Source organism: Prionailurus viverrinus, chromosome C1, assembly GCF_022837055.1.
Source record: "Prionailurus viverrinus isolate Anna chromosome C1, UM_Priviv_1.0, whole genome shotgun sequence".
In the NCBI taxonomy this organism is placed as follows: domain Eukaryota; kingdom Metazoa; phylum Chordata; class Mammalia; order Carnivora; family Felidae; genus Prionailurus; species Prionailurus viverrinus.
In genome coordinates this window covers 84668287-84682695 of record NC_062568.1, presented here as the reverse complement: position 1 = coordinate 84682695, position 14409 = coordinate 84668287, and the positions used below count along the sequence as shown (strand labels likewise).

The 14409-nt window shown below is 35.6% G+C and overlaps 1 protein-coding gene and 1 non-coding gene across 2 annotated transcripts in view; both read right to left on the bottom strand.

Annotated features, from left to right (window-relative positions):
- LRP1B (LDL receptor related protein 1B) overlaps nucleotides 1-14409 on the bottom strand; it is a 1903200-nt gene that overhangs the window by 940228 nt on the left and 948563 nt on the right. The gene's annotated exons all lie outside the window — the stretch shown is intronic.
- Nucleotides 5483-5587, bottom strand: LOC125174238 (U6 spliceosomal RNA). The gene has a single exon (XR_007155354.1). It is a non-coding gene; the product is annotated as a U6 spliceosomal RNA (small nuclear RNA).

The window sequence follows — 14409 nt, the reverse complement described above, 5'->3', positions numbered from 1 at the left end:
GTAAAGCAAACAGCCTGAGAAGACAGAGATAAGTGTCTCCCTCTGGGGCAGGGGGCAGAGTCCCTGCTTGATCAGAATAATAAAGAAAATCCCTCTCTCCAGGGTAAAAGTTGAGCCAGTAGCTACCTGTGGCCTTATAAAATTTGTGGTTTCCTAAACTCAGAGTTGCTCAGCTATAATACAGACTTACTATGTGCATATCATCCACCTGGGGCCACCTTTACATTGCTTACTTGAAACTTAGGGGAGCGTATGCTGTGATGATAAATTTCTTTGTGACCTAGAATACTATACAACTAGAACAACTTAACTTGTTGGCCTGTGACTATGACACAGTCTTAGGGGAAAGGGTTTGAGGGTTATAGGGCATTATATATAGACTTTAGAAATTCCAGGATTTCTTCCTGACAGTTTCTCAGCACAATGTGTCTTTCTTTACCCTATAATGGCAATCCCAGACCCATCTAAATGTCTATAGTCTCTGGATGGCAACCTGTTCAGGATGAGAATTAGGACATTAAAACTTAGTTATAGTTACAGTTTATAAATATACTTTGGAGCCTCTTTCATTTGACTCTTCTAGATAAATCTCTGGGTGAAATAGGAGACCACCGGGAAGAAAAAAAGATGAAGTTATAGCAACTTCAGACTTTATGGAGCTAGATGGAGAGCAAAAATCCTGTACTTGGAGGAAATAACCTTAGACTATGGGAGGTATGAGGAAGGAAGGGACATTAATGATCTTTCAGAACTGCCCCTAGAGGATTTCTCCAGAATATAAACACCCTTGTGCTGCTCTTTATCTTCTCAATGATTTTTGAAAAAGAGAGGAACCAATTTGAGTGTGGAGCTCATGCTGCCTGTGGTCCTGTGAGTAATAAAGTAGTTTATCTATGACCCAAAGTCTCATGTCTTCTCAAGATCTAGGAAGCTCTGCAGGCAAACTTGGCTTGCAAATAGAATAAAATCTCACATTATTTGCAGTTTTGACATAAACATAAATAAAGAGGATCCAGTTTATGTGTATTCTGGTTTTCCAAATCTGAAAATATAAATTGGAAGTGTAGGTATAAAAATAATAATACTGGGTTCTGCATGATTTAAACAGTGTTTGTATAGGTGGTTTATCACTGAAGTTCACAAAATGCATTCATAATAATGTGTCTAATGTCCCACCATGCATCCTCTTGGCTTCTAATTCTTGTGGAATCTATGGTGGACAGTAAAAATTGAGCTTTGATTTTCAAAATATTGACAACATTTCACCTTGAGCAAAGTAAATCTTGTTTAGTAGGCACGCATAAGCCTAGGAAATTAACACACCAAGGGCGGTACTCAACCAATACAGGAAAGGAGTTTGTCATGATCTACCTTCAGGTAGACAGTTCTGTCAAGCACTCCATACACTTCTCAGAAAGTTCTAAGGAGAATCAAGCCCCAGTTGGCCACAGTTGCCACAGTAACATGCTTCATATTTCCTTTATATCCTTTCTGTACTCGTCCTCACCCCACACTCTTGCTTCCTGACATAACCATTTAATAGCCTAAGTAAACACAAAAACGTGGTCTGAAGCTCTTCTTTTGGGAATTACACACAATTTCACAATAGATATGTTTAGGCTGCATATTTACAAACTTTCCTTCTCTGTTTAAGCAAATTCACTTATTTCCATAAAATGAAATTAGAGGTTTATATTACAAGGTATAGTTTGAAATGAATTTTATAAAATGAATGAAAACTCTTCAACCTGGTAATAATAATGTTTTGCACTGCAAGATGAATCTACTGACTGATGACCATTTGGATATATGACAATTTCTGAATTTACATTGGGAGGCATTAGGAAGATGTCTGTACAAAATTAGGATTACAACCCCTGGTTTGGCACTAAGTAAAAATCAATATGCTCTGCAGAAGATCATTACATCTTGGACTTGTATAATATTAAATATTTGGGGGTACTCTAAAAAAACATTGAAACATTGATGCTACTTGATGTTTTTGTAGGAAATCAACATTAGACCTGATAAGAAACAATGACAAAGAAAAGCATTAATCTGCATTGTATACATTAGATATTGAATTCAGTTCCAATTGTATCATGAGTTGGATGGCATTTAGAGAACTCGTAATGTGAGTGAGAGAATCAGTGATTACAAAGAAGCAGAAGGTGGAGAAGGAAGTTAGAAGAGTGAACAGCATCTGACAGAGAAGTTAATGTTCCTATGATGATCTATTCCAAAGCTGGAGGAACTAAGAGTTTTGTGGAATTTTTTGCTTTTTTCTTAATTAGCATCGGGTTTGGGAACACAACTCAATTCCCCAATTTTCCTCAATTTTCATCTATATCCATCAATGGTCATACTAGACTGGCTAAACTGATGAATAGTAAAAATTAGCTCACAAGCATATATCAGTCTCCAGATAACAAAGCACTTTAAGTTGTCATATTCAACACTTATTTTCCTACTAGGGATGAATGAAACAGACAAAATTGTTCACATTTTATAAATGCTGCTTTTGAATGTCAGATGATGATTTTTTCACAGTTTCATAAAACAACTAGTAGGATACCAAACTAGAACTCTACCCTAGGTAGTCTAACCCAAATTGTGGGCTTTTTTCTCTTTGTAGTCCTTATGATAATGCTTGCTTTGGGACATATTTCTTTTTGTGATAGTAACAAACAGATTTTGCTGAAACCCAGATTTGGAGAAGCAGCTTTAAATCCCCCATAGCCTCATTAGAGAGAAAATAAGCTTTGGAATTTGGAGGATACAGAGTCACTCTAAGAAGGAATAATGCAATTGGAAATATAGTAGCAGCTGGTCCAGAATTCTTTTACTGATTACTTTTATAATGTTTTCCTACCCAACCACTAAAACTGGTTACTATTATTTCCTTCTTTCTATTGGACCCACTATTTCAATGGCTCAGTGTTTTAATCATCTCATTCTTGCTATAAAACACCACCCTTCATCTGATGTTTCCATTTTTCCCAACAACCCAGTGTCTCAACAAACTCAAGTAACAGTGACAGACAATGAAATATTTTCACTGATTGTAAGTTCTGATTTTTTAAACAAGTTGTGCTGAAAGAAGGCAAAATGAATAAAAACACTTAAATACAAGGAGCTGGAGAGCTCCAATCCCTGGTATATTTCAGAAAAAATCAAAGAATTTGGGAGTTGAAAGGAAACCTTACAAATCATCAGTTATGAATTAACCAAGGTTACCTGAATCCAGAACTGGAAGCCAAATCTTTTGACTTAGGCCAGCAGTCTTCCTAATATACTATGTATACCTTCTACACCACCAACTCTCGTTTTTCTTTCTTTACTTTTTGGTTGTCTTTTTTTCTGTTAACTCTTCAATGGTGAAATATTGATAGCATTGATTAAATGTTTGTATAATTATAACTATGACAAGTTCACTAATCCACATGGGATATTATGATTTCAAATAATATCTGCTAAAAATTTTTAATCATCTATTAGATATACATGTACCTCCTACAAACTCACAATATCCAGGATTAACAAATTTGTTATTCACTTATTATTACTCTGTTCATTTGAGAAGTGCATCATTATCCTCTACCAATATAATACAAAATTGTGTCATTAATAATTTTAAGTATAATTGAACCGTTAAGAAAATAGGAACAATAGTACATTCTCAGTAAGTTATATCCATTTAAATATGAGTATATAAAGGAAAATAAAAAATTAAAAGTTTCATATAATTTGTGATTATATGAATAATTATGATTAAATTCTTATTTAAAAATAATCATTTTTAGTTAGAAGTCTTAGTTAACACAATGCTCACAAGCTTCTAATATTTTCTTAAGTGTTAAGCGTACCATTATTATTAGCATGCTTTCACTTGAAGTCTTAAGGCATAGCTATTTGTAATAAATTAAATGTCTTCTACACATAACACATTCATAATACATACACATAATATATCACAAAATGATGTTTCCTCCTTTTATGCAGGTAATACCCTAGTCCAAGCAACCACTACCCATCTTAAGCTATTGAAATTGGCTCTTCACTAATCTTCCATTTCCATTTTGACCCTTATGAACAAACACACAAAATATACACACTATATTTCACAGTAACAGAGTTGCATAGATTATAAATCTGGCCTAGTGACACTTTAAATTTTCCAACTTGACTTTCAAGGTTCTGGATGATATACCCCCAGCCTCTCTGGATGATGTACCCCAGCCTCTCTCTTCACATTCAATTGGAGCCACTTTTCTCCTTGGTTATTGTACGCCAACCATGCTATCTTTTTTCCACCTTCTCAAACATGCTCCATTCTCTTCTTTCTCAAGGCATTAGACTTGGTTTCTCTCTGAAAGACTCCTTGTGCTCCTTGTCAACATTCCCACTTTTCTTTCCATAATTTTCTTCTCTTATCCTTTAAGTAACATTTTAAATGTCATCTCCTCAGTGAGACTTTCACTGACCAAGTAATCTAACTAATGTCTTCTCTGTCACTCTTGAAAATAACACAGTATACTCACATAAAACTTACCATAATTTGTATTTATGAATGTATGTATGAAAGCATTTATTTGTTGCACTGGAGTAAACAAATAAATAATAGTCTTAAGAATTTTTTTAATGTTTATTTTTGACAGAGAGAGAGACAGAGCATGAGCAGGGGAGGGGCAGAGACAGAGGGAGACACAGAATATGAAGCAGGCTTTAGGCTCTGAGGTTTCAGCACAGAGCCCGATGCAGGCTCAAACTTACAGACGGTGAGTTCATGACCTGAGCCAAAGTCCGATGCTCAACCAAATGAGCCACCCAGGTGCCCCAAGAATTTGTTTTTATATGATGTATCAATTAAGCTCATATGGCTTTTTAACAACTTGATTAAAAAAATACATTATTTTAGTGTAGAGTAGCACTAGCAAATCCAAAAATTAAAATGTAACACACATTATACATAAAACCTCTTATACTTCAAAAGCACTTATCCTGCATGGCTTCATCTAGATATAGTGGAAACATACTAATTTAAAAGACTGGTTGCTACTTTATTTTTACTTTTTTATTTCCCAAGATATTATTTGCTTTAATTTATTTTTATTTTTTTTAACGTTCTTATTTATTTTTGGGACAGAGAGAGACAGAGCATGAACAGGGGAGGGGCAGAGAGAGAGGGAGACACAGAATCGGAAACAGGCTCCAGGCTCCGAGCCATCAGCCCAGAGCCTGACGCGGGGCTCGAACTCCGGGACCGCGAGATCGTGACCTGGCTGAAGTCGGACGCTTAACCGACTGCGCCACCCAGGCGCCCCTGTTTTAATTTTTTAAATAATTTGAGACTTGTAGAAAAGTCATAAAAATGGTTCAAAGGACTCCAATAAACTTTTACCCAGAATCCCCATTTAGTATAATTTTACCATACTTGCTTTATCATTGAATATACAAACAACATATAAAATATATTTTTTCTAAAATTATGTAATAAGAAATGCTTCACAAATGTCATCCTTATGCAGTAGTCAGGGTAATCTCGGTATTGTTCCATATTTAGTATATGTGCAGCTAAAATGTACACTAAGCATTTGAAATTTTACCTAAATCTAGCTACCATTATATTTTCCAAATATCACATCTACATGAATTAACCAAAAGAGGCATTGTACATATGATAAATGTCAATATTTCTTTTTTTTTTCCAGTAGCAGTATTAAAATACTTACCAAACAATACAAGATAGACATTAACTAAGTGGAACAGACACAGTTGATATATGACCAACATGGTCATGTAGGTGTTCATTCAGCTCCTTCACTTTTTGTAAAATCTGTTTTTGTTGGGGGCTTTCATTGTTTATTTGATGCCTCATATTAGTGAACTACAGTTAATGATATATATGGTAAATAACTACCACTGTAGAAACATTAACTTATTTGATTCATATAATAATCTTTGATAGAAAAATCATAATTTTTTTTTAAAAATGGAGGTTTTCAGGGACTAAAACGTATTTTCCATTCAGTTAATAAGGAGCAAGGCTGGGATTAAAATCTAGGTCTGTTGGATTCCAGAGCACATTTTTCTAACTGTGATGTAAATACTTAAAACTACCAGGTTTTAGATGATTCTTATTTTAGAAATAAAAGCTAAAATATAACTATCTAAAATAATGTATAATGGTTTTAGGACAACAAGCTGTTTAAAGATAAGTGATGGAAATGGTGGTGAATGGTAGGAAGTCTAAAGCAGAAACCTAAAATGAAACATGACAAAGAATATTATAACATAGTTTATCTATAGAGCCAAGTAATATGGCATACTTTCATTTGGGTGGGCTAGTCTATGTGTCAACAATTGCCACTAAAAATAAATGTCTGATTCAGCATCCTAGTTTACCAGAAGTTATCTGACAGCTTGTATCTATTATAAATGATGTGCATTAAAACAAGATTGCTCTCCATCTGCTAGAAAGTGAGGCAGTGCTTTCTATTATAACTGTGTTTAGAAAGAAAATGAGTCAGTTACCTAGAGTAGTGAAGTGCACTGTGTAAGACAGTGAACTATTAAACAATCATATTCAATCACTATTGAAATTTAAAATCCTGAACTACCGAATTATAGACAGATTTTTGCAGTTCAGTTTGTCAAAACAGAAAAGGACATGAGAGAAAATAATTACAATAAATAACTGTAATAATAACAATGATCGTGTTTGTTAGCAACTTTTATCCATATAGTCTTCATTTAGTAGAGTTGTTTCTGCTTAAATGTATTACTAATCAGGAACACTACAGCAAGATTTTCTGGGTTCAAAACCTGACTTCATTAATTAGTAACTATGTGGCATGTAGCAAGTGCTTTTCTATTGTTGCTTCAGTCTCTTGATCTGTATAATGGGTATAATAAATAATGCAGATCTCACAGGCTCTTGTGGAGACCAAATAAATGATACAATAGCTTATAAAATAGTATGATATAGTAAGTGCATGACAGATAGAGTAAATTAGTAATCATAATAGACATAGTGCTCACTGGCATTTTGATATAAATACCCTTAGTAGTGCAAAGTTGGTTGGAAAAGATGGGGCATATATAGGTAAATAATAGGAAAAAAAAAACTTCTGATTAGTAATTTATCTTGACATTTCTGTGTTTCCCCACTCATTTAAAATCAATGGAGTTTTTCCAAAACTACACCAAGGGCTTCTATTGCACAGTTTTCCAGGATAGCCACGAATAATCGAAGTAAGTGTTTTAGCACAATTGCACTATCATTAATCCTGCATTACAAGGTATAGTAGGCTCCAGGAACAGACCTTATAAGAACAATAGCAATAGAATTATAGTTGTTATGTATTAAAGAAGAAATTGTCCTAAGGACAAAAGTTTGAGATGTCATCACTTGATGTATCAAAATTGATAACAGGAAGCAACAAGTTCAACATCAACCATGTTCAAATGTGGAAGTGAAGACAGGATTTGCACACAGACTGGCACTGAGAAAGATACCACTCCCTCTCCCTCCTCTCACCCCAGTATAATCAAAATCTAAACAGACAAAAACTGTTGTTTACCTAAGTTATTAACATTATATCCATGTTGGAATTTCGTTCCCCATTATACAAACTCTTAATTATACAGTACCTATATATTTTTTGGGAATATGTTTACATACTCCTATTCCTATCAAATGGTATATAGCAAAACCTATTCCGTGGTATGGATTTCAATCTTTTCTTCTAAAATTGTGCTATCTTTAAAAAAGTCCCATTTTTTTATGAAGAGATATGAGGACCAAATAAACCCCACCATCCTGACATGGTAGATATGATAATAAGGCATAAGTCATTTCTGAATTAAAAAAAGCTGCCTTTGGGGGGGGGGCAATTAAGCCACCATCCCTAAAAAATGACACCTGAGGAAGGATTTCTCATGCATGGGTGAGTCAGCTAGTCCTTAGTTATAACCAAAATGTGACTCTCCTTACTCTTTCTCTAATAACCCCTCCTCATGTGACTTCTTCCTTATTGTTTATTTGCCAGCCAGTCTCACACTGAGCTTTAACTGTGTGGAGAAAGCACAGTTAATGGATCCATTGGCCCTCTCAATTTCTAAAGCTATTTCCTTCTCAAACTGTGACTTGAATGGTGAGAAAAGTGCAGGGGAACTGCTTTCCACTCCACAAGAAATGTTAGTATTTACCTACTTCCTCTTTCTCTGCTCATACAAGCTCTTTTATGTTGAAAATCAAGAGTAAATACTCCTTTCAAATGCCAGCATGTTAACAATGGCTGACTATACATGGGGAAATCGAGCCCATCATTATAATCAGGGTAAAAGATGCAGGGGAAAATCTGTCCTTGTAAGTTATACATTTAGGAAAACCATTGAACCACTCTTTAATTGTGGCCCTGTGGCTTTACAAGATTAATGCTTTCTAAAGGTGCTTCTTTCCTATTTAGGGAGTAATCCTGGCAAGTAGACTTGGGCTCATCCAGAATTCATAGCCTAGTGGTATACAGAGAGCACAGAAAACTTTTTTGGAATTTGACTGAATCTAAGTGAAAATGTGGAAGTCCTAGATTTCAACACTATTGAAGAAAAGATACAATTATTCTGAAATGAGTCACCTACTTCCAGATTGATTCACAATTATAGTCCCATAATCACTCAGTTTCTTTTTTCTTCCTTTTCCAAAAAGTAAATAGGTTTTATTTTTAGAGCAGGTTTATAGAAAATTGAGCAGCTATAGAGCTTCCATACATCCCCTTTCTTCCTAACGCATGGTTTCTCCTATTATTAATATCTTGCATTACTGTGTTATCCTTGTTATAATTAATGAAACAATATTACTGCGTTGCTATTAACTAAAGTCCATAGTTTACATTACGGTTCACTCTTTGTGTTGTACGTTAATGATTTGGGTTTGGCCAATACATAATGACATGTATTCACATTGCAGTATCATGTGGAAGAGTTTCACTGCCCTAAAAATTATATTTATTCCATCTGTTCATCCCCCCTCCACCCAATCCCCTCCCCCAAACTCTGGCAACTGCTGATCTTTCTGCTTTCTCTGTATTTTGTTTTCTTTTCCAGAATGCCATACAGTTACTTCCTTTAAACTTTTAGAACAAATCCTGTGTGTCATTTCTACTCATCTTCATGGAACTAACAGATATACAAACTTATAGGTGCCCATGTTAAGGTATAAAATTACCACCCTGCATATTCCCAAGTGTCATTTTCCTCAGGGCTGAGTACCTAGTCTTGTGCATGAATGGTAGTATACCACAAACCCCCACATACCTCATCTTAACCCCCATTCTCCCAGCTTAAAGCTGACTCATGGGTGTAGTGTAGTGGATTAAGAGTGCACATTGCTTCAGTTTGAACCCTGATTGCAACACTTACTGGGTTTTTGACTATGGGCAAGTAATTTACCTTCCCAAAGCTTCATATGTAAAAGAATATAGAGGTATCAAGTACCTCACAAGATAACTCTGTAGATTAAATTGAAAAGTGTAGAGGGAGTGCTGAGGACAACGACTGGCCACAGAAAACAGTCAGTAACGCTGTTGATATTAATCTCTTTCTTTCTCTGTCTCTCAAAAAAATGGGCCCTATCAGAACTGCAACTTCACATTCTGATGTAGCACAAAGCACAAAGAAAATAAGATAAATAATGCAAAACTAGTTAATTGACTTTACTTTTCCTTATGTAAAAGAGTTTAGTCTCTAGGTAAATGATGATAGAGTGACTTGAAGTTCTGGGGTACTTGAGACCATCTATGAAAACATGCTCACTTTCGATGGAGGTAAAATCACCTCCATTTTTACACAGATGGCCTCACTATATGAATTCTATGTGATGTAGTCACCATCTATCCAAGCAAGACAAAGGGGCAGAACAGGACACTCTATAAAGTGTTGCATAATCATTTGTCTCAGGTAGTTTATATATGGCTCTACATTATGAACATTAAGAATATTATTATGAAAAATATATAATGTAAAGATCTTTCCGATGCACATCTTTAATAAAGCTACCTCCCAGAAAAATGTCATAGCTCTGATATAAGTTTTGAAAAATACTATTAATTACAGGTGTTTTTGGAAGAGATTTTGATCCTTTCAATTTACTTACAATATTCTAGGCTAAAGTAAATATTCTTATTTCATTTGGGAAAAATGGGATTTTGGTTTTAATTACAATTAATCATATGTTAGCTGTTAATCCTATAGATTACAAAACAAAGAAGTTTTATGAGCTATTCAGTATTATTCATCTTAATATAATTAATTTTAATAAAATAATTTAAAATTGCCTTTTAAATATTTTAGTTTATGTATTTATTTTGAGAGAGAGAGTGAGCATGAGTAGGTGAGGGGCAGAGAGAGGGAGACAGAATCCCAAGCAGGCTCCATGCTTTCAGCATGGAGCCCTATGTGAAGCTTGAATTCACAAACCGTGAGATCATGATCTGAAATAAAACCAAGAGTTGGACACTTAACTGGACCAAACCACCCAGATGCCCCTAAAATTATTTTTTAATCATGCAATATTAAGTTGTCTGATAAGTGGAATCTGAAATATGAAACAAGTCTACAAAAAATAAAAATAAATAAAAATAAGGCATAGCTTAAAAAATATTTTCTTTACTAAGCAACCTCAAATGTATATGTTATTAGTCTGCTTATCTTACCTAGGTACTTGTCTTTAAAAAATAGAAACATACACAGATCCAAAGAGTAAGAGCATTTTTTTTTTAAATTTTTTTTTTTTCAACGTTTATTTATTTTTGGGACAGAGAGAGACAGAGCATGAACAGGGGAGGGGCAGAGAGAGAGGGAGACACAGAATCGGAAACAGGCTCCAGGCTCTGAGCCATCAGCCCAGAGCCCGACGCGGGGCTCAAACTCACGGACCGCGAGATCGTGACCTGGCTGAAGTCGGACGCTTAACCGACTGCGCCACCCAGGCGCCCCAAGAGTAAGAGCATTTAAGGAAGGCAGAGTTTCCAGCAGCTAGTTCTATTTCTCACTAGAAATTTCCTTATCTTCAATCATCTAAACCTATGTTTGTCTTATTTACTGGAAAGCAACTATAGATCCCAAATGTATCTTTCTCTGTGGAATAAATTAGGGCTTTCTCTGTAAATTTAGCATGATTCAGCACCAAAAAAAAAACATGCTTGGTAGTGACAGTTTGAGTAATTGCCTTGTTAAATCATCACAGGTATTATCGATGCAGTTTTCACTGTCATGGTTGTAGTCGTCATCATCATCATCATCACCTCCATTACCATCCTTATCTACTGCTTGCAGGGTTTTGATAAAGAACCTCAAAATATCCATCATGAAGAACATGATTTGCTCTCAAGTACAGTAATTTGCATTCTACAGCAAATATTCTCATGGCAGTGAATCAATACATCTCTCTCTCCCATTCTCAGTGAAATTATGTTTTGCTTCTTCTAGTTCTTTTCCTAACAGAAACTTGATTATGGTCAGAGAACCATCACTCCCAATGACCTTCCCAACCATGCTCCCTCACCACTACCAAATTTTCAAATGACTGGGGGAAATTGAATACACTTCCAGATCTTGGGGTGGACTCCAATTAATACAAATCCAAACAGTACATGGTATTTCCCCAGCAACTGAGACTGTTCCAGGTGTGAGAAAGCAACCTTATTTAGCCCATTCAAACTGAAATAATGGATTTATAGTCCATAGTAAGGGGTCAGGTTTCTTACTTTTTCTTGCTGCATGAGAATAGTACACAATTTTCCTCAGTTGGTAGTGGCAACAAACTTATGACCAAGGGGGAAAAGGCTGTAGCTGTGGATGGGAGAGCAGGTATACAGAAGGGATATGGCTCCTTCAAGATGTCAATGAGGCATCAGTTCAACCAAGCCTACATCCAACCAAGCTTGCTCTTCTCTGGCCTTCCTCTAAGTTAGAAAATGAATTAACTTATCATTTAAGCCAGTTAGAGTTAGGGGGTTTTTAGTGTCTAAAGTATTATTCAACACACCAACCATTATTACATTATATTTACACTGTTTCAACTATTTTCTCTTTCTTTTCTACGTCTAGTGTTATGCCCACCAATAATCCATTATGTCTTCTACTCTCAGATTGAATTTCTGCGAACGTTACATTTATTCAAAGCATGTTCTAAAACAAACAAGCAAATCTATGGGCTGGTACTAGTAGTGAGATCTTAAGAAGTACAAACAAAAGAATAATTATCATTTGAATGTCTGAAAAGAGTAGGAAATAGAGTTGGGAGTATTCATGGTGTTTCCAGCCTTTCCAAAAAAGAGGATATTTAGGTTCTAGGAATTAAGCACCAGTTATTAGGAGAAATTGCCCCAATCTGAAAATGCCTATTATTTCATTTACTGGCCAGAGCATAATGTACTTGTTTCTCTGATTAAAAGTTTCTCTGATTAAAAGTTATTTGGATTTGTGAATGTTGGAAGAGGTGATACAAACCTAATAATGAAAGTGGCTCATTCAAAGTAAAATGATAAACCTGAATTCTAAGCATTCAGGAGATTATAAAAAAAAATTGGAAAAATATGAATCTACTCAATTTAAAATACATTTTAGAAACTAGGGCTTTCACATGCTATCCTCTTCTACATTTAATTTTTTATTACCCAAAAAGAAAAAAAAATAATAAAATCAGATGGTGGTCACAGTGGCAGAAGCACTCATCTGTCACCAGAAGCTCATAGCTCACACCCCTTCCTTTCCAAAATGTGGAATGGCTGACAACTTCCCAGTTAGAAACCATATTTTCTAGCCCTCTTGTCATCAGATGTGACCAAGTAACTAGATGTCACTAACTGGAATGTAACTGAAATAATGATGGCCATTGCTGAGCTGGAATTAGGAAAAAGAAAAAAGGCAGACATGTCATTCCTCTCTCTGGTCAAAAATCAGAGGATTCTCAGACCCTAAAGGATGTAGGAACCACAAGATGGAAGGAACCTCCATCTTTGAATCATCACAAGGGTAAAAGCTGCTTGATAGTTCAGAATGCATACACTGGACTCGACCTTGAGCAATAAAACAGAAAACAAATTAACAAAATTTCTACTGTGCTATCCACTGAAATTTACGCAGTGAGTATTATCATAACAAATTCAAAAGTTGGTAGCACAGGGGCGACTGGGTGGCTCAGTCGGTTGGGCGTCTGACTTCAGCTCCAGTCACGATCTTGCGTCCATGAATTTGAGCCCGGCATCGGGCTCTGGGCTGATGGCTCAGAGCCTGGAGCCTGCTTCCTATTCTGTGTCTCCCTCTCTCTCTGCCCCTCCCCGTTCATGCTCTGTCTCTCTCTGTCTCAAAAAAATAAATAAACGTTAAAAAAAAAATTAAAAGAAAAAGTTGGTAGCACAAGTACAAAACTACCTTAATAAAAATTTAAAATACATTAAATATAATAAGATTGTAAATTACTACATTGACGGGGTGCCTGGTGGCTCAGTCAGTTAAGCATCCAACTCTTGATTTTGGCTCATGTCATGATTTTATGGTTCATGAGATTGAGTCCCCCATCAGGCTCTCTCTCCCTCTCGGTCTGCCCTTCCCCCCCAATAAATAAATAAACATTTAAAAATGCATAACATTGTCAGATAACCATGGGTCGCCTGGGTGGCTCAGTCGGTTGAGTGTCCTACTTCAGCTCAGGTCATGATCTCATGGCTAGTAAGTTTGAGCCCTGAGTCAGGCTCTGTGCTGACAACTCAGAGCCTAGAGCCTGTTTCAGGTTTTGTGTCTCCCTCTCTCTCTCTGACCCTCTTCTCTCTCAAAAATAAACATTATTTTTTTTTCTTTAATGCATAACATTGGCCTCATGGTTAAGGCAGCAGCATCAGGGTAACTAATGTTCAGGACTGAAAATATTAAAGGTTAAAAATACTTGATAAAAAATGTCATTTTCAGTATCTTGATAAATATATTGGAAGAAAAAACAAGTGCTTTTTGAGCCTATGTATTTAAGGGAAGAAGTTTAAAAGTATAATATTAATAATTGTGTTAGTTACTACATGCCTTCGTTGGCAAGATATTATGGGGAAAAATGAGTATAGGTAAGAATTGGCTGACTGACAACCAAAACTGAAAGGGAATAGACCAAGTCCAAAATTGAGGTCTTCCAGCTTTGGAGATCCAGTTGTTTCTAGGATGTGAATACTAAGAAAAATTGCTGGAATTACTTTGAACAACAAAAGCCAATTAACTTCTCAACTGAATAGAAGAGTTTCACCTTTAGATAAAGGTGTTTGCTTCCCACTGGCATGTTGTTTTCAGGCTTTGAAGTGACCACAAACAGGTTGAAAGAGAAAACCAAGAGAGTGAGGTGCAAAGAAATAATTTGGGTTT